The sequence below is a fragment of the Chiroxiphia lanceolata genome, chromosome 5, assembly GCF_009829145.1.
Source record: "Chiroxiphia lanceolata isolate bChiLan1 chromosome 5, bChiLan1.pri, whole genome shotgun sequence".
Lineage (NCBI taxonomy): Eukaryota > Metazoa > Chordata > Aves > Passeriformes > Pipridae > Chiroxiphia > Chiroxiphia lanceolata.
The window spans coordinates 75,341,094-75,364,244 of NC_045641.1; the positions used below are offsets into that span (position 1 = coordinate 75,341,094).

The 23,151-nt window shown below is 44.1% G+C and overlaps 1 long non-coding RNA gene across 1 annotated transcript in view; it reads left to right on the plus strand.

Moving 5' to 3' along the window:
• LOC116786540 overlaps window positions 1-23,151 on the plus strand; it is a 155,595-nt gene that overhangs the window by 51,593 nt on the left and 80,851 nt on the right. The window contains exons 2-3 of the long non-coding RNA XR_004356987.1: window positions 3,901-4,047; window positions 19,073-19,135. This is a non-coding gene — a long non-coding RNA (uncharacterized LOC116786540). The remainder of the gene's footprint in view (window positions 1-3,900; window positions 4,048-19,072; window positions 19,136-23,151) is intronic.

A 23,151-nucleotide genomic window follows, 5' to 3' on the forward strand; every position in this document is an offset into this window, starting at 1 on the left:
TAAGCACTCCCGGTACAATTAAATAAGCAAATGGGGAAGCCGCGGAGGCAAAACCCGCATTTGCTGCGGCAGCTGCAGCGCTGGGAGAGGCGAGCGCATTGTGCGAGGAGCGGGGAAGAGCCCGCGCGGTGGTGATGGAAGGACGTCCCGCCCCATCCCGCGGGGCATCCACAGGGAAGGGTGCGCCTGGCTCCGCTCTCCGTGCAGGACAGCCCGCGGCCCCGGCCAGGGACATCCCTCGGACGCCTCTGCAGGTTTGCCGCGGAGCGCAGGAGCGGGCTCGGAGCTCCGCGGGGAGCTGCGGAGAGACACAAACCGGGGCAAAGCCGGGCATTTCGGCTATGATGAGGGGGGGATAATAAAAAAAAAAAAGGGAGCAGGATGTGATAAACAGCACTAAAAAATGGCAGGAGGATAATGTTTACTTTTGAATCCCTGGCCCGCTGCCAGGCTGGCGCTGGTTTTTAGGTTAGCAGAGGTTGGAGGAAGGGCCAGACTGAGGCGGGGCTTGCTGCTGTCAAGGAAAAAAAAAAGGGCTGCAAATTGCTGTTCTCAGCTTTTTTTCTCTCCTCTCCTCCACCCCCGCCCTCCCCCGAAAAAAGGCAGTGCTTTCTCTGAGGCTCTTAAAAATGATGCAGAATTTTAACCATCTGCTGTACCCAGAGCTCTTCGCTGGGACTGCAAAGCTGAATTTTTGCAAAGGGAAGAAATTGCAAAGCTTTCCAAAACAGAAAGCTGTTTTTTAGGGGTGTAAATATTTCAGGAGATCCTGAAATTTAAAGAAAGAACCTATTTAATTGCGGATCGAGAAGTGGGCATTAACAGAAGCGAGCCGATTTTAGGCTGTCGTGGTGGGGTTTTTGCTCAAGCAGACGCAGGTGTGGTGCTACGGCGCAGCTCGGCTTTGGAAACGTAGCGTGAGCAGCGAGAGGCTCGGAAAGGCTCAGCAAGGGAAGCTCGTCGGTTTTGTAGCTCGGTGGGGTTTTGTTTCGAGGCTTGCTGTGGAAGTGCCCTAGATGTAGCCGAACGCAGCAAAGTCACTTCTTGACCAGCTGCGTGTGTACGTATGGGAGTAAAATTATTTAATGAGCGGCATGGGGACTGGCGAGAGAACCGTGTCACTGCCGCGGCCTCCTGAGCTACAGTAGCATGTCCAGTGCACAAAGGGAGACTATTTCTAAGTGATAATAGGCGGGGAAAACGCTTTTGAAGTGGTGAAGCTTAAAGCAGAAAATAGAAGCAATCTTTAACGTGGAATCCTTACTTCTCATAAATTAGATAAACTGTTTAAGTGCCATGAACAGCAAATTAAATATTTCAGATATCTATAAATCAGAATATAATGTTTGTCTGGAATAAGAGCTAAGAAAATTGGAGGTTATTGCCTCATAACTCATCTATGTATTTAAGATCAATTAGCAAGTTATTGGAAAAGGAGATTGTAGTGAAATATTTGAGGATTCAGTTCCTTTGAAAATGCAGTTTGCGTTTTCTCTTTTAAGATCCGTCAAGACCGGATTGTTACCTCAAGTCCCTGGTTAGTATTTGTAATTGTGAGGGCTGTATTTTCTTTAAATGAAACCTCTACAAATGAGTATTAAGAAAAGCATTTACTTTCTGAAGCCAACGTAGAGGCCCAGTTAAACATCTTCATTCAATTTTAATTTATTAAAAAAAGACTGTTACAGTGTAGATGTCCTGTAGACTCTATGCATTTTTTTATTTTTAAAGTTGAAGGTTGGGGCTGTATTTTGTCACCTGTTGCCTACACAGAAAGAAAAGGGGGGGGTAAGAAAATGCCCTGATCGTGCAAGCTCTTGCAGGGAATGTGCTGTTCATCGTTTCATTACCGATAGGTGAAAAACAGCCGCTTTTTTCCCCTCTACTTTTAGGTGCCCCAGAAAATTGTACAATGTGTGTGCTTTCAGACAGTGCCAGAGGAACATAATGAGGTGTTTAGTCACAGTTTGGATGTGGTATTGGTAGAAAACAGTGCAGGAACTGTGGGCTGGATTTTCAGGGGAATAGTCCTTGTAATCCAAGGCTGCCTAAATCCCAAGCTGGTATCCAGGCAATAGCGGCACTAAATTCTGTTTGCCTTTTGTTAGGTTGTTGTCTGCTGAACATTTTCCTTTTCTTGCAAGGTCTGCAGCATGGCTGGGCATTTCGGTGCTGGGGTTTGTTGGTTTGGTTTTGGTTTTTTCCTTCGGTTAACCCTTGGATCCCTGTTTGCTCCTTTATTGCAGAGCATCTCCGTAAATAGGAATGCAGCCTGGAGTAAGTGTGCTGTTCTGATATGGAATACAGGGCTGGGAGGGGGGAATCTTTGTAGGGAGTAAAATCTGAAAGTGCTGGCATTTCCCTCGCTGTGTGTTTGGATTTAAAAGTCGGTGGTGTTCTGGAGAAACCAGTCTGATAGCAGGAACACATCTCACCTGGTATTCTGCGGGTTAGAGAACAAAGATTTCTGTGAGAATAAACGTGTCTGCAAATACTTAAGGACTGGTACACTCTGCAAGTTAATTCTGTTTTACTGTGTGTGTGTGTGCAAATACAGCACTAGGCAGGCTTTGAGATTTCAGAATTTCTTATTGGAAACCTGTTAGGATGCAGGACTGAATGAAACTGGGAACAACACCTTGACAACTGGATCACTTGCTTACAACAGTCTTTTTTGTGGGTATGGAATTGTACATGAATAAATATGTAGAAGGGCCTGGGCTTACAAAATTATTTTGGATTTGGCACGATTTAGTATACGACCTGTAATATACGTTGTCATCCCCTGACAGACATCTCAGCACAGCCTCAGTGTTCCCGTTTTAAGATTAATTTGTTCTTTCAGCAAGGATAATATCATAAAGCCGTGGGATCAGGTTGCTTATTTAGTTCTAAATTTAAATGATCAAGCAGCTTATTTTAATATTAATTTCCCAGACCTAATAATAGCAGAACAAAAATATATATGTACAGTTATTTGCAAAAGAAAATTGAGCTTAAGTTGCTGAACCCTAAATATTGTGTTTTGAACCCTAAATATTTGTATTTTGTTGAATGCTGGAGCTGGTTATTTGCAAATAACTGGGTGGGCTTTGAGATACGGGAGGAAGTTGGTTTTATCACTTTGTATTCGTGTGAATATTCTCTGGTTAAATAGAATATGAAATGTATAATTACAGTGTTGTTTAGCTAATGAATTAAAGCCAGCAGATGACACAATATGCAAAACAGTTCATAGCAACAATCAGTTTCCAGACAGTTCTCTGTACGGCCGAATTATCAGTCAAATAAATGGTGTGAAATACTGGTAATAAGAGTAAGGACATGCTGTGTGATACTTGCAGTATCACAGTGTCGTTATTACCTGTGCTGCAGATACTGTGATCCCAATGATTTGATAATCTGGGAGAGTTCCATAGGCCAGGAAAGTTTTACTTCTCCCCCCCCCCCCCAAAAAGGGAGAGTTAGATCTGCCTGAGAGTCAAATCCATAGAACCCCATGGACTGAGGAGACAACCTCAGGGATGTCTCTCTCAGTTTGTCTTGTGTTGGCATCTGTTACTGCTGCAGAATATATGGGCTTGTCTGAAGGTGCTCTGCAGAGCCCCTGACTTGTGAGTTTTTCCTGTACCAATGGACAACATGTTATGTGAAACTCGAAAAAGAGCCAGCTGGAGGGCTTGGTTCTGCCCTCAGCATACAACACCTTTGCAGTGCTTTTTGCCTCTGGTTTGAATAGAGAGCCAAATCAAGCCTACCGAATTTCTTTGAAATGAAACAGAAAATAAAAATGTGTGTGAAAATACATTGATTTGTTTCTAACCTGCCTGATTAAATCAGCAAGCTGATATCTGGTGTCCATTAAAAATGTGGGGTTTGTTTTGTTTTGTTTTTTTTCAGGGCATGGCTTGGAAAGTATTTTATGGTCAGTGGAAAAAAATGAGGAAGAGGAGGGTGTGGCTGCTGGTGGGAGGCTCTGGCTCTGCAGAGGGTCACTGCCTTGTGGAGATGGGACGTTCATCAGGACGAAACGGAGCCGCCTTTTAGGTAAAACTAAACTTATTTTTTTAAATTGGAGAACAAGTGAGCATGTAATCCTGTTATTGCTTGTGCCAGTCTCTGAGGGTCAGTCAGTGCTCCTCACTTGAGTTTGGGAGCTGTACTCACACCTTGTTTTGCTCCAGACTTCTCAACTCTCTCACTAATAAGTCGCGGTAGAACAACAAAAACTAGTTTCAGCTGTGCAAAATAATAAGAAAAGTGGTTTGACTTTTTGTTTATTCTGAATAACCAGCGAGGGACTGATCCTCCAGAGTGGATCTGTACCCACTTCTGGGTTTTCATTTCCATGCCTTTAGTCCCCCAGCTGGCACATGACACACAGATATTTCTGTCCGTAGTTCTTTAGATTATGGCCACAGTTACAGGAGCACAGAGTCTTGGAAAGACTTTGTGAGAATATTTTTCAGGTCACAATTCTTGTGGGATGAGATTTCGATGGTATTCTTAGTAAAACTGTATTTTTTTTTAAGACATTGTCAACACTTATTACAAGGGCAATTTGTTAATAATGCTGATTTACAATCTTAATTCCATATACGATTGATGTTAAAACTATTTTTCTGCACTGGCATGGTTGTAGCAGTCATTTTTTTTAACTTTGCTGCTGCAAATGTATTTTAAAAATGTGTGAGTTCTACTGATACCGTGAGGGAAGAATGGAGCTGAAGAAACTTCTTTAGTAGTAAAACCACTCACCGGTGTGGTTACAGAATCTGCTCCCACATCTCGTGTCTTACATTTGAGCTCATCATCTCTTAATTATGTACCCTTGTCTTCCTTTGAGGAACAGCAGTGTGTGGGTTGTGGTGAGCTGTTCTTGCAGCTCGGGTGAATTGTGAGCCACAAGACCAAAGGCTGAGTGTAGCAAACCACCATGTGAGTGGCAGTATCCCAGGATCTGACACACAGCTTGGAATCTCATAATTATTAAATGGTTTTTGCGAATAACGATGCGTGGATGGGGAAAAAAGATAGTAAGATAAAAAAGGAACTGTATTTATTTGGTAAAACAGTGTCTTACAATTAAAGCTCTCGCTAATTATTTGTGGGGGCATGAGAGCAGGTAGCACAGTAGCCAAGCAGGGTGTGAGGTGTCCTGTGAGCTGTGAGTGATGTGCCAATGGTGCTGTATGAGCCTCTGGCTGGCTGAGGGTGGTGGGTTCCCATCAGGCCGAGGGAGCTGGGCTGTTGCTCTGCCCTTCCCTTTGGCCATGCAGAACAGAGGGGTGAATTACTGCCCAGCTCCTCACACTAATTCATGCCAAGTCTACCCTGACGTTTTTTCCAAAAGGTGGGGTGGTAAGAGAGCGGAGGGCAAAGGTAACCAACATGGGATCCTTCTGGAATACCCTGTCCTTGTCAGGAAGTGGGCCAGGTGGATCCCTTGGCCAGTGGCTCCATCGTGGCTTTGTGCCTTTTTTATGGTCTTTCCACCCAGCAATCCCATTTAACACTGTATTTTTGTAGTATAAGTGTAGAACTCTGTTCTTTCACATTCCCACTCATGTCCCTTAATGATGGACTGATTTTCACGTGCTCAGTCTGCATGTTGTAAAATAATATATTCCCATAGTTTAAATTTACTGCTTTTTTAATATAGCTGAGTAATTTCCCATTCAGGACTGGAAGTAGGTGAGAGTCAGGCTGTAGTTCCTGACTTTCAAACTGTGTCTCTGTTGCCTTCCCTGTTGCTCATGTGCTCACCAGCATAAATAGCTTTATTACTTTGTCTCCATATGTGGCAGTCTCTTGTAAGTCATATTGTTTGTCACCTGCCCTTGCACTCCTGTGCCTGCTGTAGCTGTAGTGAGGGACTGCCACAAGAACTGCAGATAGCATTCTCCAGGAAGGTGTCTCCCTGGCAGGGGGATAGTAGAAGGGTAAGGTTTTGGATACAGGAGCCTGTTTTCCTGCTTGGCTTATCTGACGTTGCTGCGTATCCCTGACGGCTTTGGTCAACTTGTTATGGGCACCCAGGTCTCTTCCCTTTGAAAATGTTGCAATATGATCTCCTTAGCAATTATAAAAAAAATATTTACCACGTTTCACATTTACCTAACTTTGTTAAACCCCTCAGTTACCCAATACTCTCCCCTCGCCTGTCAGTTTTGCCACTCTTATTTTACAGCTGATCTTTCTAGACCACTAACTAAAGGTAAAAGTTGGTACCAGCATGACCTCTACATGCAGCAGCTACGAACCTTTCTCATGTCAAAATGTCTTTTCATTCCTGCAGTTTACTTTTGGCTGCTTAGCTGGTTTTTAATCACGATTCCAGCTTTGTCACGATTAGTGCGTTTTCTTTGTGGCCTTTGTGAGTCACGTTGTCAAAGCCCTTTTGAAAGGCCAACTAAATAATCATTTCTTCTGTGGGTGCACCCCAAGTGAAAAAAGACATATTTTCATTATGTTAGCGGTGCTGCTTTTCTCTCCATTATGTAATCCCTGCTCAGGCATTAAAATTATAATCTTTTAAAGTAGCCTTCCAGACAGTTTACTAAGTCACAGAATTCATTGGCATGTAATCTGGATCATCATTTGTGGCTATTTCTGAGGACTGCTACCCTTTCATTCCTGATAGGAGAGTGCAGATTTTTGTTGGAAACCCTGCCTCCAACCTTGAGCCGCTTCCGAAAGCCTGCGTGTGTCCTTGGAGTGGCTTGCCTTTAATTTATCCCATTATTTCAGCACTTTCTGCTTTGCTATCTGCTGCTCTTTCACCCTTTACTTGCAAAAGAATTGATTAATGAGATTTGCTGTTTGAAGGGACCAGAGGGGGAACAATTTGACAACTTGAATATCATAGAGTTTTCCATCTGTATTAAGCCTGATAACTTCTTTTTAACCTAAAAGGTACCTTTGGGTCTGTCTGGATTTCTGGACATCAGGAGATAAAGGGGTGTATCTCAGAATGTGAGGTAGGGTCACGATTGCTCCACCCCCCAAAAAAATTGACTATACAAGAATGCTGTGTCACAAAGTCACGTTTTCTCTGTTTTCCTGTTCAAGAGAAGGGACACCTCGTTCTATAACTTTGTAGTGTTGTTGTTGCTTCCCATCTTGGAGGGAGAGTGCTGTTGGCTGGTGAGAAGGTGAACAAGAACTGGAAAAGACTAGGAGTTTTCACTGGAAGAAGTAATGGATATATTATATTTTTTCCTGAATACCCCAGATCAGGAATCCAGCTAACAAGAAATGTCAATATGGTCATACAGGGTGAGAAGGGATAGGTTCCTCTTTTGTGTGACTAAACAGCTCAAGGTCATAATCAGCCATTACCTTTTCTGCAGTGTTTTTTGTCCTCTTTCTTCACTCCCTTTGTTTCCCAGTACTATTTCAGACTTGCCAGACAACTGTTGTGCAGTCTTCCTGCTTCTAATGTATGTCAGTAAATTGTCCTTATGTCACTGGTTCAGTCCTTATGCTCCCACTCTCCGTTGTCAGATATTAATTTCTGAGTATATTCTTTGTTCTGGTTGTTTCAGTCCAGTGCTTTTGCTTTCTGGACAAGGCACCTCTTTGCCTCAGCCCGTTGCAAAGCTTTGCTCGGTGCTCACGTCGTCCTTGCCCAGCTGCTCACCTCCCAGCCCTGTCCTTGCAATCCCTGCTGTACCGTGTGCTCCAGGACCTTGTTCTTTGGCTCTGGCACTGCTGCTGTGATGGGTGGTGATCTCGTGCTGCTTTTAGCTGCGTTGACCCCGCCTGGGCTTTGTCTCTGCTGAGCTCCCTGCGCCAGAGACTTGGATCAAGAGCTTGCCCTGCCTGCCCGGCTTTATTCCTGTGATTTTCTTCTGGAACCTCTCACGTAATGTTCAGCTTCATCAGAGGTGCTGCTGCCTGAGGGTGGAGAAGGGAAAATATCTGTCTAGACCACTCCCTTCCAAATGCTCTCTTCCTCCCAGCCTGGCCGAGTAACTGATGGTAAAATCTGCATCCCAGTGAGCCACATCCCCAGAGACGAGGAAGCTGAGGTGGAAAGCAAAAGCTGGGATCATCCAGCAGGCTGGTGGATTAGAGGTAGTGTAGGAGGGAGGCACTCCTCTCGAACTGGCTGGGTTGCCTCCCGTATTTTACCAAGGCAGCATTAATTTAGCTGTTCCAAGAGATGCTTCTGTTAATATTCATATTAATAACGATGTTCAAAGATATTATAAAAAAGTTGATAAGAGGAAACTTAATAGCCCAAAGAAGTGCTTCTGTAGCCCAGTAAAACTCAGCTGTCAGCGTATGTGAATTTTCATAGGTAGCATCCTTTCAGTTTGTTTGCCTTGTTCTCCTCTTTGCACGTGAACCATCACGGAGTTAGCAACTGTCTACAGCAACAGGGACATTCTCTGCCCATCCTCAGACTACAGAATGTTTTAAGAATCTCATTTATAATAGCTACAAAAAATTGCACTTTTTAATAACCACTTTAAGACACAAACAATTTTATAAATCAACTCAGAATTTTTCAACAGGAGATATAAAGGGGAAAATTGTATTGAGGTGATAGTTTTCACTTAAAATATTTTGATAACTTTAAAAATTACTTCAAAACAGCTGGCTAGGTGTGCAGAAATTAACCTGGGTGTGAAATAGGACTTCGTACGGACTTTGACTCTGGAAATAACGTGACATTGAGCTGTGGCAGCGTAAGGTGTCTCTTTTTTGAAGGGGGGTAGTGGGAAGTCAAATGATTTAGTGACTGAAGAGAGTTGCCACTTGCGTGAGCTCCATCCCTGGGGATATGACCTTTTTAATCCTCTTTAGTTAATGTATTGGTGATCTTTACTTAGGCAGAGTAAACAGTGCTGTTCTGAACAAAGGGGAGGTCATGCTTCCTGCATTACACTCTGACCCCGGGGTCGCGGCCTTTGTTCCCTTCTCAATGGGAATTGCTCTCAGAGGGCCACCACCAAATGGAGAACTAATTTCGGCACGTGCTGGCAGAGAATGGCAGAGTATCAGGTTTGCCTGGGCCGACCCTCCAAGTGGGGAGTGTGCCGCAGTCACAGCTAGAGGAAAAGGCAAACTATTGCAAAGAGGACGTGTTAGCTCTTTAATTACCAATGGCTGTGCCACTTAATCTCTCCTTCAACTAAATATACTGCTTGGGTCTTCCCTCTGTAATTCAATTGCTCCATTCTCAGACTTTAAACATTTTTTGGTTTACCCCCTACTGGATTTTTTCCGAAGGAAGAAGCACAGACTAGTGAAAATTAGCAATTTTTTTTCTCTTAAAAGTGAGAAACCACAATTGCAGCATCAGACTTGGGCCTCTGAGGTCCTTGTTTCTCAGCCATAAGGAAACATGATTCTGTGTCCCAGCGGATTCTATCCAGCACCTTTTCCATAACTTTTTCTGTTGCTTCAATACACACATGCAGGGCCCTCTGAGGCTGAGCACAGGCTACTGAGCCAAAGAGAGCTAGGACTTCCTTGTCTCTGTCACTAATTTTATGCAAAAATACCTGGGCTTTTTTTTCTTTTTTTTTTTTGGCTTCAAAAGTAGCTGGTGGCAGAATGTGATGCATCTCATTTTTAGTTGCTGTGACTAGGGAACATATAGAAACATGGAAGCTGAGATAAATTATCTGGAAGACTCGCTTACAGAAAACCATCACCTTTCTCCAAAAGATGTTGGTTATTTTTCTTCTATATACTCTTCTTTGCTCAGCAGTAAAATCTGTGAAATACAGTTTAATTACTTTATGATCAATAATTATAAACACATATCTTCAGTCAACATACTGCTTTTCCACATTTCTTTGTTCTATCAAAAAAAACCCCAAACCCAAGAAAGCCCTAATTGCTGGTGACAGCCAAGTTGTGTAAAACACAGCAGGGTTGGAACTGAGCACAAGAGCTGTGAGTGTATTGGGGGGAGCTTATGTTGCCATCACAAAAAGAAGTAATTCTTACAATAGTAAGCTCTGAGGCTTCTGTGGCGTCACCGTGAATAGGATTGAGGTAAAAATGTGTCTTTGCTTTCCAGTCATTTCAAGTAAAACATTACATCTTCAGTTTCCTTGCAGTCGTATTATTTAAACCAACACGTGTAATAATCTGCTCTCAGATGAAAAGTGAGTTCTGTAACACAGCAGAGTGAGCTCTTGCAAGGGGAGCAGTGGCCGAGGAGCTGAGCCCTGGTGCCCTGGGAGTGCACAGTTGCATTCCGAGCTGAGCCCGCGTGTGCAGCGGCGATGCGGAGAGAGCAGTGCTGACACCAGCCCTGCTGGGGCTGGGATCCGCTCCTGGGCATTCCCAGACTGCACCAGCTCGAGATCTGAATGGCAGCCGGAGGGGAAAGGTGTGTGTACTGCACCCCTTTTCCAGGAGAAATAGTACTGTCAGGTTAGGTACGGCTCTTCCTCCTCGGTGTTACTTAGTTATAATTAATGTGTTTATGAATGAAAATGCAAAGTCCACCCCCCTTCACTATGTCTTCTTCAGTGCTAATACTGCTTTTCTGTTATCCGCAGGATTTTAGGCACTAGAGAGAGTGTCAAGGCAGTGTCAGCTGCATTAATTTTGGGGGGGGTTTTGCCTTAAAGCATTGATATGGTTGTGCTTTCTTTGGAGGTAGTGAGCTGTAGGAGAATTTTAAGATGTGAATAGCAGCTTGGAGTTTAAAAGAAAAAAGTTAAGACAATACTCAGCCAATATTCAGATTTTAAAATACATATTTTTCCTCAGTAAGATATTGGAACCTTACAATAATTATAGCAAGTGCCTGATGGAAGGGAAAACTAATTTTTCTCAGTGTGTGTGGAATATTTCAGCATTCAATATGATACTCTAGGATGCCATTGTAGAAGTGCCTCTTCTGAAAGCTCCTTAGTGAGGGGAGCCTTTTGGATTTTTTTTTTGCTTTGAATGTTCCTGACTCAAATCTCTCGGGATTTTTTTTCTTTCGTTGTTTTACTGTTATAAAAAAAAAAAAAAAAAGCTTTATCTCTGGCAAGATTGAGATTAATAGAATAGGCAGGGAATAGTCTGTATATTTTACTGCATGAATGTGATTCCCCAGCATTACTGTTTCTGGCACTGATTTCTCCATCCAGTGTACCTGGTAAAGCTTCATGGGAGGTAAGACTCTTCTCATTTTCTAGACAAAGATGTTACTGAAGTTAAAAATATGAGCTGCTAAATTTGGTATGAAAATTAACAGCTTTGTTTCTTAAACAACTAGTGTAGACCTGACTGTTCTGCTTTTAAGATTAAACCGTTTCTATTACCCTGTTGATTTCCTTGGTCCTTTGCACAGTGATTGCAGTATAACAGCTTAAGGAGAGAAAACATGAAAAATTAAAAAAAAAAATAGTGCTGTGTAACATGGGTTTGGTCAGGCTCTAGGTGTGCTATGGAAATTATGGAGTCTGTTTTTTATATTTCGAAGATGAACATTTTTCTAAATGTGGGACTGCTGGATATATATTCAGGCCCAGTGTAACAGAAAATTCATTTGAAGTGAATGCTTATTTGTCTGATTTGTCTAATGTCAAAATCTCTTCTTCTGCGTTTTTCCGTGGAATACTTGAGTAAAAAGAAGTATGTGAGAGTTTAAAAAAAGCTGCCTGGGTAGAGATATCGGCATGTCATACATCCATGTGTGTGTGGTTTTTAAATTAATATTTTGGTGAGCAGAAAATACAAGACAGACGTCAGTTGCACCTGTAAAAATAAAAAGGCTGCTTCTCTGGGAGACTGCATTGCTCTGTTTTTCTGTGGTAAGAGGATACCATCCTTATGCTTTCCATGGCCTTAACCCCTTTGGAAAGAAAAATGCAGGAGAGGCTCAAAATGGCGTTCTCGGTTCGGGAAGGGCGAAGGCAGGGCTGGCGTTGTGCAGTGCTTCACTCACTGGAGGGCCTTGGCCAAGACATGGCCTAGGATTTTCTGAGCCTGCTTAAGGGTTTGGCCATTCCCTGGCCAGCCAAACCTCCATAACAGTACAGTCAACCCGGCATTCCTGTAGAAATGTTCCCCTGCACGTGCGGGATACACGGCTGTTTGGGTGTATCACAGCAAAACTGTGACTTCCCTGTTATAATTCAAAGGTAACCCTTTGTTAGTAATCTTTAGGCTGCATTATAAAAATATTGTGATTTCCCTGGAGCAGTGTGATGTAAACTGAACTCTGAGAACGTTCCCCCTTCCTGGGCTGTGGCAGCAGGAGCCTGTGGCTGCACACACACACACACACACACACACACACACACACACACACACACACCTGTGGCAGGTGTGCCAGGCTGCCCCTGCCTGCAGGGGGGACACGGGGGGTTTGGTTAGAATAATGGTTACTGGGGGAAGTTAGAATTGGGTAATTTTATTTCAGGTAAATGCTGGAAGTAATACGGGCTTTAGACATCAATTTTGATTTTGATACTTGGCTTCAAAATGTTTGGGAAAGCAGCTGTATTTCTGACTGAGTCAGGGAGAGACTCTCTGTGTCGAACCCAGTGTCAGTGTCCTGTTGCCACGAGGCAAAAAGTCTGGGTTTTTTTCCTGCACACGTTCCTTGCTAAGTTCCTTGCTAGCATTAGAAAAAACACTGTACAGTTCTCTTGAAATTTTTGGTGGGCAAAGAAAAATTCATTATATTATATTTCTTTTGATAATTTTTTCTGGAAATATAAATTTAAGAGTTGGTCTTTTAATATTTCAGTGCTTTGATCAACCATATTACATCTCCAGTAAAATGTTTTTTTGGACCCTAAGAAAAAATGGTTAATTTTGCAGCTTGAAACTTCCACAGATAAGTCACTGATACCCCTCGAAATTTTTAGTATTCTGAAAAGGAAGTGTTTTTAAACAAATGAAAAATATAGTTCACTGAATAAGTCTGGAAGCAGCTTTTCACAATTCCCCTCAGTTCTTTTTTTTTTTTTATTTTGTGATGCCAGTGTCAGCGTTTATACTGCACTTTGTTAGTGGAGACAGTGTAGCAAAAACTTCACTGGATGTTTCTAACAGCGTTTGTGGGGTTGTAATAAACTGAACTGAAATCACCTCTACTATATTACAGCACACATTTAATCTGTGTAGATGCTGGTTCACCTTTTAAGAAGCAAAATGGAAAATTAGGAAAAAAATATTTTCTGCATTAAGCTTCAGGTTTGCTGGCAACACGGGAATGACCCTCCCTTTTCAAACACGTTTTCCACGCCATTTAATGCGAAGGAGGTATAACTCAGGATGTCTCCTCTGCTCTTCCTGCGTGTGGAGAGCAGGGAGTGCCTCAGTTTACCTGCAGGCCCAGGAAAGGCACAGCCACTCTGTGGGGCACCTGCCTCACTGACACTGCAGCCTGGCCCAGCCCTGCTCAGCTGGGACGTTCAGGCCTCCCTTCGAAATGCAGGAACGCATCAAACCTAATAGTGCACCTGGGGCAACTCCAGTGAGTGTAACAGGCAGGAAGGAGAAAAACTGGGGTGACTCCCAGGAAGACAGTTAATAGAACAAAAATTCTACAACGTGTTGTCCTTTTTCCCCCACCTATAAATTATACCTGCAGCTGATAGAAAGAATGTAGAAGCCTGTATTTATCTGCCCAGTAAATACGGGAATACTTTCAGTAGGTTCATTATTCTCTTGACATTACATTTTATTATAGCAATAATGTATCGTTATTGTTGATGTGAGGAAATTCTTTTTTCAAGGAGAGGGATTTCAGTTTCCCAGTGTTACCGTGTGAGACTGCAGTGCCACTGGGATAGTCAGGCTGGACTGCTCAGGGTAAGGTGCACCTTCTGGACCAGATATTGTAGCTTTAAGGCACTAAAGAGAAAGGGGAACCTGCACTGCAGAACTGGAGCTGCCACATAAAACAGACCTGATCCCAACACTCAGCTCCTGCACAGATGGTGCCCTGTGAATTCTGTAGCCACACCATTTTGGATTGTGTCTGTGTGTGCTCAGGAATTGCAGCTATGCTGTCCATCCGAGACCGTCATGGACGGCCCTTTGGATTTTCTTACAGCATATGCAAATTTGTCAGCTTTGATAACGTTTCACTACCAAAAAAACCACGGAGGAATTTGTGGTTTATGTCATTTTTGTTCACACTGCAGTTCACTTTGTTAGGGACTGTTACAGCATTTTGTAATTAAAAAATAGACACTTCATATCAGAGAACTCGGGTCACTGGACAGCTCTTGACTAGTTTAAAAACCTTTAACTAATTTAGAATATAAAGGTATTTTAAGCCCCTTTTAGACCTGAGAAATTGTAAGTTTTCATTAAGATTTCATCGTGTATATTTGTTTACTTTTTGCAGCTTATTATTCTGTAAAAGTCAACATTTTCTTTTTTTTCCTGCAGTATGTTCCGTTTTTCTTCCCCTTTTTTAATATTACATATATTATTTTATTTTATTTTTTTTGTAATCTCCAGCAGCTCTTTCTGCGAGGCACTGAGCAGAGGGTTCTGAGCAGGGGTGCCCGCTAGGTGAGGGGAGGGCTGGGTTTGGAGCCCCCCAGCTCGTCGTAGGGCCGTGCTGCCGGGAGAGCAGGAGTGCCGGGACAGCATTCCCACGGGACAGCCGGCGAGGGCAGCGGGCCGGGAAGGGGCCGCCGCTCACCTGCGGCGGGGCCGGGAAGGAGGGAGCGGGGCCGGCGATCACAGGCAGGGACGGGGCACGATCCTGCCCCGGGCCGGGGCTCGCTGCTGCTGCCCCGCCTTGTCAGCAGTGGGCACAGGCAGAAAAAATACCATTGCCCTCGGTTACGAGCTCTGTACGGCAAAGAAAAGAGGGGGAAATGGTGGAAGATAAACAGAATTGCATCGGTAGCACCCTTAAAATCCTGCTGATGCAACACCCCACTTAATGCCTCCTTTCTTAAAGAAAAAAACCCCAAAAACACCCACTTGTCCTCCTGCCAGAGTTTCACTTATGTTGGTACCAGTTTAATGCCAAGTTTTCCATGAAACATCATTGTTAAAATACAGTGTACCGGAGGAAGTGTTTTTGCAAAATGCTTCATTATGTTTTGAAGGGAAGGGTGTGGAAATATGTCCTTATTCAGCTTGCCTTTACAGTTCAGATCTTTTCAGAACTGTCTGTTTGGGATTTCAGTGGTTTTCCCCCGTGATTAATGGGCCACTGATCCATTGGAATTAATGCAAGTTATGCAACAGTAGACAGAACTTTCCCAAGTAACCTGCCTGCTGTGTAATCACTGTCCTCTCTCTGGTGTGCAGCAGCTGTGATCCTACAGAGTGTCTGTGGCTCCTTTGGGAGCGATGGGCGAGACTGCTTTGCTTTTACAGATAGATTTTAATAATTATTATTTTTAATTCCTGGAGAGTGCCTTTAAAAAGAAAAGCTCTCTAAGTTTTAAGTAAAGCTATTCTTGGCGATGCACTGGAATTGTAACATGCATTGGAATTATTTTAATGGTACAATAAAAAAAAAGGAGAATTTATACTTTTCTGGATAACTTAATCCTAAAAAAAAATGTTTGGTTATATTATTTTTCTTTTAAAAAATGCACCTGATAATGTTTTATTATTATTTTTATTACTTACTATTTTATTAATTATTATTTATATTTCTGGTGGCTGCTAGATTAGAAACCACCCCATATTGAAAATTAACTATATTGTCTGGAAAGCAAAAAAGTCTGTTCAGAGGTGACCTCAGTGTGGATGTCTGTATCACAGCAAACTGAGAGCAAAGAACAAGAGATGCTGCTCTGAGTTAAAACAGAAGCAAATGAATTAGTGTTCAGCAGGAGAATTTATAATGAGTTTCCGATAGGCAGAACTTGTGATAAAGGAAAGAGAGAGGTTATAGAATTATGTAATAGTATAAACTGCGGTGTGAAAATACTGACTTGCTACTGTTTACATAATTTGAGTTTATTCAGGCATACTGAATCTTAAAATATCTCCTCCACTTCCCTCTTCGGAATTCCATTTCTGTTAAGTGAAACTTACTAGTTGGACGTTGTGTAATTGTTTTCCTCTTTCCCGAATCTTTATTTTTTAGTACTGTGGTAATGTAAAGTTAGACAACTTTCAGTGCAGTTTGCCCAGGGTGGTGACAGACAGAACACGTTAATGTATCTCCTGGAGCAAGGGCAGCAGTGGGAGAATCCGAGCCCTAAGTGTGGAAAGGCGAGGCACTTGGAACCCTCCGGAGGCACCACAACTGTCCCTGTTAGGAGCAGGCAAAAGCAGGGAGGAACCACAGCTGTTTGCACGTTTATACAACAGTGAGAAATCAAGGGTAGGCACGGAGAGTAAAGAAAAAGGAGATCGATATTTTATATAGAAAGCATACAAATAAATAAGGAGCTAAAGTGTCTGATAAACAGGGTGGAAAGTCATTCAGAAAGCTGATTAAGTACAAGTGAAACACTGTGAACTAAGCTCCTTGTATACTTAAGTCCAATCCTTCCCTAAAAACTAGGTCTGCCTGTTATTTTACATTGGCATTAAAAGTTGTTACCTGTACTCTTGCATGTAATCTCTTTTTTTCTAGGCAGGGTTAACATTCTCATTTGTGCATGTTCTGTTAAAATAAATACTATCAGGAATGTCATGCCATTATTTTTAAACAAAAATGATAAAGAGTTTTAGCTGGACATTATGGCTGTCTGCTGCTGAGGCTGTTATGCAGAAATTTTGCTTGCTTTTACTTTTTAACCACCCAAAATTTAGGCACGCATATCCTCTGCATCCACAGTCTATATGCAGTAGAGACCAAAGTTATTAGAGGTCAGAATTACTAGGTGTCATTTTACCAAAATAAAAATTTGTGGGAAAGTTACTGTTTAAATATCTTGTCAACTATGTCCTGATAATCTTTAGTATGCTTTTACTATAATTCCCTAAAAATAAATATTAAAAACATTTTGTGGTTTCACACCATTAAAAAAAAAAGTTGGTAAGGGTAAACCATAAAACATATATTTGGCTTACAAAAGGAAATGTTTATTCTCCTCCGAATGCCAGTGGTTGAGCGTTTTCTGGAGATCTGAGGCTGGAGGGAAATGTGTAACAAAGATTCCCTCACTGTGGCACTGCAGGAGTCACGGTCGCTGGGCACAGCCAGCTCCAGGAGAGCCACCCGTGCCCCCTGTGCCTCCTGGCTGGTGCTGTGCCCTGGGGGAGCAGGGGGTGGCAGTCAGGCCTGGGCACAGCGAGCTGGGCTCGGGGCTGTGCTGCTCCAGCCCTGCCACAGGCTGTGCCCGCGGCTCCAGCGGCTGCCCTGCCCCTGGGACACCTCGGGCACGGAGGGAGCCGCTGTCACCAGCCTGAACACGGCTGGGCATTTCCCTGCTGCCCTCAGAACAACCTGGGAGGCTGTGGGAGAAGGGAGTGCCTCCTGGAAAGAGTCTCTGACTCGGGAGCTGTGCTCCATTCCGCAGGGCTCTGTGCTGGAGAGCAGCCTCTTGGGGTGGGATAGAGACTCACGTCTGGGAGTGCCATTGCAGTTTTTCCTATCACCTCATGATCAATATTTAGGGGAATAAAAGATCAATTAATATATTCTTTTTCCCGAAGAATATTTTACAAACTCTTAGAAACACACGCTATTGACTTTTCTGATCAGTTGAAGCTGCCTAGATGCTTTAAAAGTACATCAGGAAAGCAATGATAGCATAAGCAAAATCAATAGGAAGTAAGAGGGACAACTATGACTTTGCTTAAGTAACTATGTAATCCCTTTTTTCTTACAGTAACATATTTTCCACAAAGAAGACTCTTCAAGGTTGAATCCAGTACAGTCTCCTCCCTCCCCCTTCCTCCCCCCCTTGAGTGTAGGGCAAATCAAATGCTTGACAACATTTTTTGTTAGGAAAGCACGCGAAAAAAAATTTTGAATATACCAATAACAGCAAAAGTCTCTATATTTTTATCGCAAGAAGGAGCTTTCATTGGCTGGGTGGAATGGCGAGATGTGACGCAGAAGGACACTTGGACGGTGGAAATGCTGATGTATGCCAAAGCAGGCGCACCAAGAAATGCTGTTGCTATGAGAGAAACAGGGAGAGGGAGGGAGGGAGGGACAGACCGTGAGAGAGCAACTTGTGGAGGCCTTAGTTTTCCTTTTTGGCTTAGAGCAGAGAGGCTGCAGCGTCTCCCGTTCCTAGCAGAGAGGGTTTAGGAGCTTCCAGTGGGTATTTTCATCAGGCATTTAGAGGAAGGGAGGTTGACAAGAGAGATGCAGGTCACCTTAGAGTACAAAAGCAATTGGAAAGTAGGAGGCTGGATGTACCGAGCCAATGATCTGTGCTATGATAGATACACAAATTAGTACCGCAGATGAAGCAGCTTAGCTCATTATCCACCTGAGGGTACTGAGACTTACAATTCAAAATGACAAAATTAAAATGCAGACACACACAGACATATATTTATAATGACCCCACCTTTTCATCTTAGGAATTATCCAGCTGGGATACCGACGTCTCTTGTGTAACATTCTTAAAGAGCTGCGATAAATTCACCTTTGAGTCCATTAGCCAGAAAAGGGGGAAAATAATTTGCAGGAATTTTTTTTTTGGTCTGTCTTCTTCGGCAAAGGGGAAAAAAGTTTGTGCTATGAACTTAGCCGAGCAGCTTCTGGAACGTGAGCCAAAAGGGGCAGGAAGTTGTTTTACAATAGCGTTACAGTGATCTGCCACAAATGGAAAAAGCCAAATGTTGGACTCGGCAAAGAGCAAAAACATCCTTCTCCCCCTCGCTTGCCTCCTCTTGCCCCGTAAGAGAGAAAGAGGGAAAGGAACGCTGAGCTAGAGGTTCTTTTTCCTTTTTTAATTACTGCTTGTAAGTAATGGAAAGATTATCTTACTTGCATATTCCATGGCAAGCACGAGGGAAAGAAGTATCAAAGGGACGTTTAAAAAAATGCACTTGGTAACTAGCAACGGGACTTTTGGCACAATTCCTTGAGTTTGCTTGAGGTTATGGAGGGGGGATGGGAAGAAGAAAAGCGAGTCGATGGGGTACGTTTTCTTTGAAAAGGGGGGGAGAATGGAGGCAAAACTATATAAAACTTTTTTTTTTTTTAAAGGAAATGTGTGTTGATCCTCTGAAGCCGAATCCTCAGGCATTTGTGGCCCGTCCTTGCAGCCCGGTATGTTTTTTGTGAGTGTGTGCGAGCGCTCTCAATCAAACAGCAATCATGGCAGCTGTTTTTCTTCCAGCACAGCAGTTGAGCTGTCTCGCCCAAATGCTTATCAGCTTTTGACTCGGTGCCAAGAGAGTTATAAGGGCCAAGCAGCCTGAGCTTGGCTGTGCAGCTGCTTTGGAAGTAAGGGCATGAGAAAACAAAATCACAAAGTTTTTTTGTCACATACAGTATTTACTTTTTCAAATAGCCATTTTCAGCTCGGTGGGTTGGGGCTGGTTTTATGTGTGTGTGTGTGTGTGTGTGTGCTGCAGTCCGCGGTCCTGGCGGACCGCTGTGCGACACAGAGCCGTGGAGGTACGTGTGAGTGTAAAGGGGAGCCTCTCCTCTCCGTATGAATCCCGGCAGTATTTCCGTAGAAACCGGCCCAGCTTCCCCCCCGGTGAAAGCTTCATTAGCCGCGCTGCCCTGTCAAGCACAGTGCCGTAGCGTGGCTGCACTGACGTTCCAGCGCAGCGCCTTTGCTCCCTCCGCTCCCTCCCTCCGGGTCCCCATCGCGGCCCGCGGGGGTCGCGGCGGGCCCGGGCTCGGTGCCGTCCGTGTGCCCGTGGCTGCGGGGGATGGAAGGAGCCTGCCCGCGCAGGGCCGTGCCGCTTTCATCATCAGCTCCAGCCCGCTGCGTTTCGCTGGCTCACGTCCTCCTCCTCCTCCTCCTCCTCCGCCAGACTGCTCCAGTCGCTCACAAGGGGGAGGCCGGACTCTGGAAAGGCGGCCGCTGCTCGCATTCCTGCTGCAAGGGCCTCCCCTTCAGACGGCCTTTGCCAGAGCAGAACTTTTAAAAATGCTGCAAATAGGATCTTCTTTTTCCTCTGCTTGCCTGAGCCCTCCTCTCCTCTCCCAGCGTTCCCGAGCGGGGCTGGTTCTCGCTTCTCCTGCGCTGTACATCCCAATGCGGAGGGCAAAGCGCCCAGGGCTCGCCCTCTGCTCATCCTTTTCCCTCTCTCCCTTTTCCCTCCGTTGAGGAAATGGATTCCTTTGCCTGAGCAATGACTCGGGCTTTGCTGGTTCGTGTGCTCTGAGGATGAAGGCTTTTACTTGTGATTTTCCTCCCCCGGCTCCCAGTGCGCAGTGCTGCTCAGGGAACGAGCCTCTCGCTGCCTTTCTCTTTCTCTTTTATAGAAATATATTTTTAATGGCTGTAGGTATCTGCGCCATGTGAAATAGGGCGGGTGATATCCCTCCAACCCCTTGTAATTGGACCATGGCTGGAATGGAAATATTGGGGGGGGGAATAGGGGGTGCACAGGCTGTTTCGTCCTTGCAGACCTCCCCCCCTCTCTTCTCTGCCGAGGAGGCAAAAGGGGATGTGCAGTAAAATGCCGTCTCTGGGACAGGTGCCAGCTCCTAGACAAAAGAAGTAGAATAGGCGGTAAAGGGGGGGGGAGAGATTAATAGGCAACAAAAATAGGAACCGAATATCTCCGAGCGCTGGCGAAAGGGCTGGTGCCCGACCGGCCTTTTTGCTGAATATTTTCTGTGCGATGGGTGGGAAGGAGAAAGTTGCGGCACACTTTTTATTCCCGTCTCCTCTGCAGACGTTTGGGAGCGTGAAGGGAGGGTGGAGGGCGCCTTTTTTTTTTCCCTCCCTTCTTCTTTTCCCTCCTTTCTACTGAATTATTCATAGTGTCAGTGGTGAAGCCAGGACTATTAGCATGCATCAGACATGCTGTTTGTCTGTTTGCTAACATTCTTCATTCAAGACTTGTTAACTACCAGACAAGCTTAACACGCTTCTCTTTTTCCCCTCCCCTCCTCTCTCCCTCCGTCTCTCCCCCTCCCTCCCTCCTTCCCTCCCTCCCTCCTCTGGCTTCTCCCTTCCCTCCTGCCTGCCCTGCTGCCTTCCCTTCCCTTCTCCGCCGTCCGTGCCACCCTCGCAGCCGCCCATTGTTGCCGCGGGGCCGGTGCGGGTCTCTGGGCGAGGCCCTGCCCGGCCGCGCCGCCCGCGGGGACTGCGGAGCCGCATCCAGCCCTGCCGGGTAAGCTGCTCCCGCCGGGGCGCGGGGGATGCCAACCGGGAGAACCAAGTTTGGGAACTACGTGGGGATCGGCACATTGGCTCGCGTCTGCCTGCGCATTTATGATTAACCAGGAGTGCGGGATCAGCCCGGCGAGCTCCGCGCTCGTGCGGGAGGATTGCTTTGCTGGCGATTAGGGATGTGATAGACTAATATTTGCTATTGTTGCTGTTTTTTAGGTTCTCTTCTCCTTCTCTATCGAGTCTGCCCCTCCCTTTGCTAGCCTGTTTAAAACCAGCAAGCTTCATTTTCTTAGCAGACAAAGGTCGCTCACAGCTTTTATTTCTGAATGCAAATGTTCTAGGACTTGTGCCAGTCCTGCCTTCATTGAGCACAATATAGCTGCTTTCCTGAATGGCGCTTCCCCCTTCCCTTCGAGAAAAAAAAAGAGAAGGGAGCTTCAGAGAAGAAGCAAAGTTGGGCGGTGCAAGTTTTTACATTTATTTAATATTTCAGCCTGTGTGGAGCATTATTAAGCATCCCTGTGCTGAGCAGCTCCAAGGCAGCCGCCAGCCAGTGCGTGGGGTGTGTTTGTAGGGGCACACACGAGAGAGGGGCCGCGGCCGCATTGCTCAACTCCTGGCTCTGCAGGTAACTGTGGGATCATCTTCAGTCATTGTACCTCAGCACAGCTGGGCTTCCTGATTTTCCTGGCAACGTGAATTTGAACATAAGTATTTTCAGGGTTCGTATTTAAATTTTGTAATACCTGGAATTGTTCGGGATCGGTTTATAATTGCCATCTTTATCAGATATTTTTAAAAACTATTTTTCCGGGCCTTTAAAGGTCCGTAAGTGCCATAAGTGTATTTTCTCTTTCTCTTCTACGTGCGCACACGGGCACATGCTCACGCGCACTCCCACTCTCTTTCTCTTCGGCTGTTAATGAAGGAATTTATTTTAAGTAGAACACTTAAATATTAGAATAATGCCATTTATAGACCAAAGTAGCATGTGGACATGGATGTTCTGAGTTAGGCGCAATTTGACAGATGGTTAAACGCTTTAGATTTATTACTACTATGAAATTGCCCGACCTATGATAATACTTACTTTGAATTCTTTATATAGACAAGTCCATGTGCAAATTAAAGTACCTGGAAACTAATATATTTTAAAGATACTTTACGAGGAATCTATTCCTTTTGTATATATTTCTAAAATAAAATGCTTTTTCTACACTGGAAAAAAATGGGACACTTCTGTAAATTATTTTAATCTTTTAATTTTATTTATGTCTAGGATTTAAAGTAAATAACTAAAGAAATGCAAATAAGTTTGGGGGTTTTGTCTACAAACCGAACAAAAAAACCCTAACCCCTACAAAATAATTGGAAAATACCTAGTGCTTATACACAAATAGTTTTAAATTCAGGCCACTGACAGCACTGTATCAAAATCATCTCCATAGTGGCTTTGCATTAGGGGTGTTTTATGGCAACATAAACTGAAATACAACTCATAACTGTAAGTAGTAAAACAGTATTTATTGGCTGATCACTCCAAAAGTAGCTGGAGAATGTTTTAGTGAACTGTGTAGATTAAGAAAGGAATTTAGGAGCATATGGCTTGGTGATAGCTAAAATTAATTTCTTCGAAGGAGTTTTTAGAGGCCTGTAGTAGCTACACAGTACAGTGCAGATAAAATATTAGTTGAGGGTTTTAACTCGCAGTCGTTATAAAATCATAAACTGCTGAACACTCCTCACTGAGAAATTTCAGAGTGCTCAGTGGTATTGCTCCTAATGATGCCGTTTATCTAAAGAGGATTTTTTTTATCCTTAGGTTGTAATACTTGGGGGGCTGTTTTGTTGCTGAGGACTAGCAGTTAAAGGAATATAAAATTGCTTCTGGTGTATTAGTTCATTATTTTGTGGTGGCTTGCTAGAAATGATGTCTCTGAACATAAAATGAGCAGAATTGCCTGGTTCATTTCGCAGGGAGGAT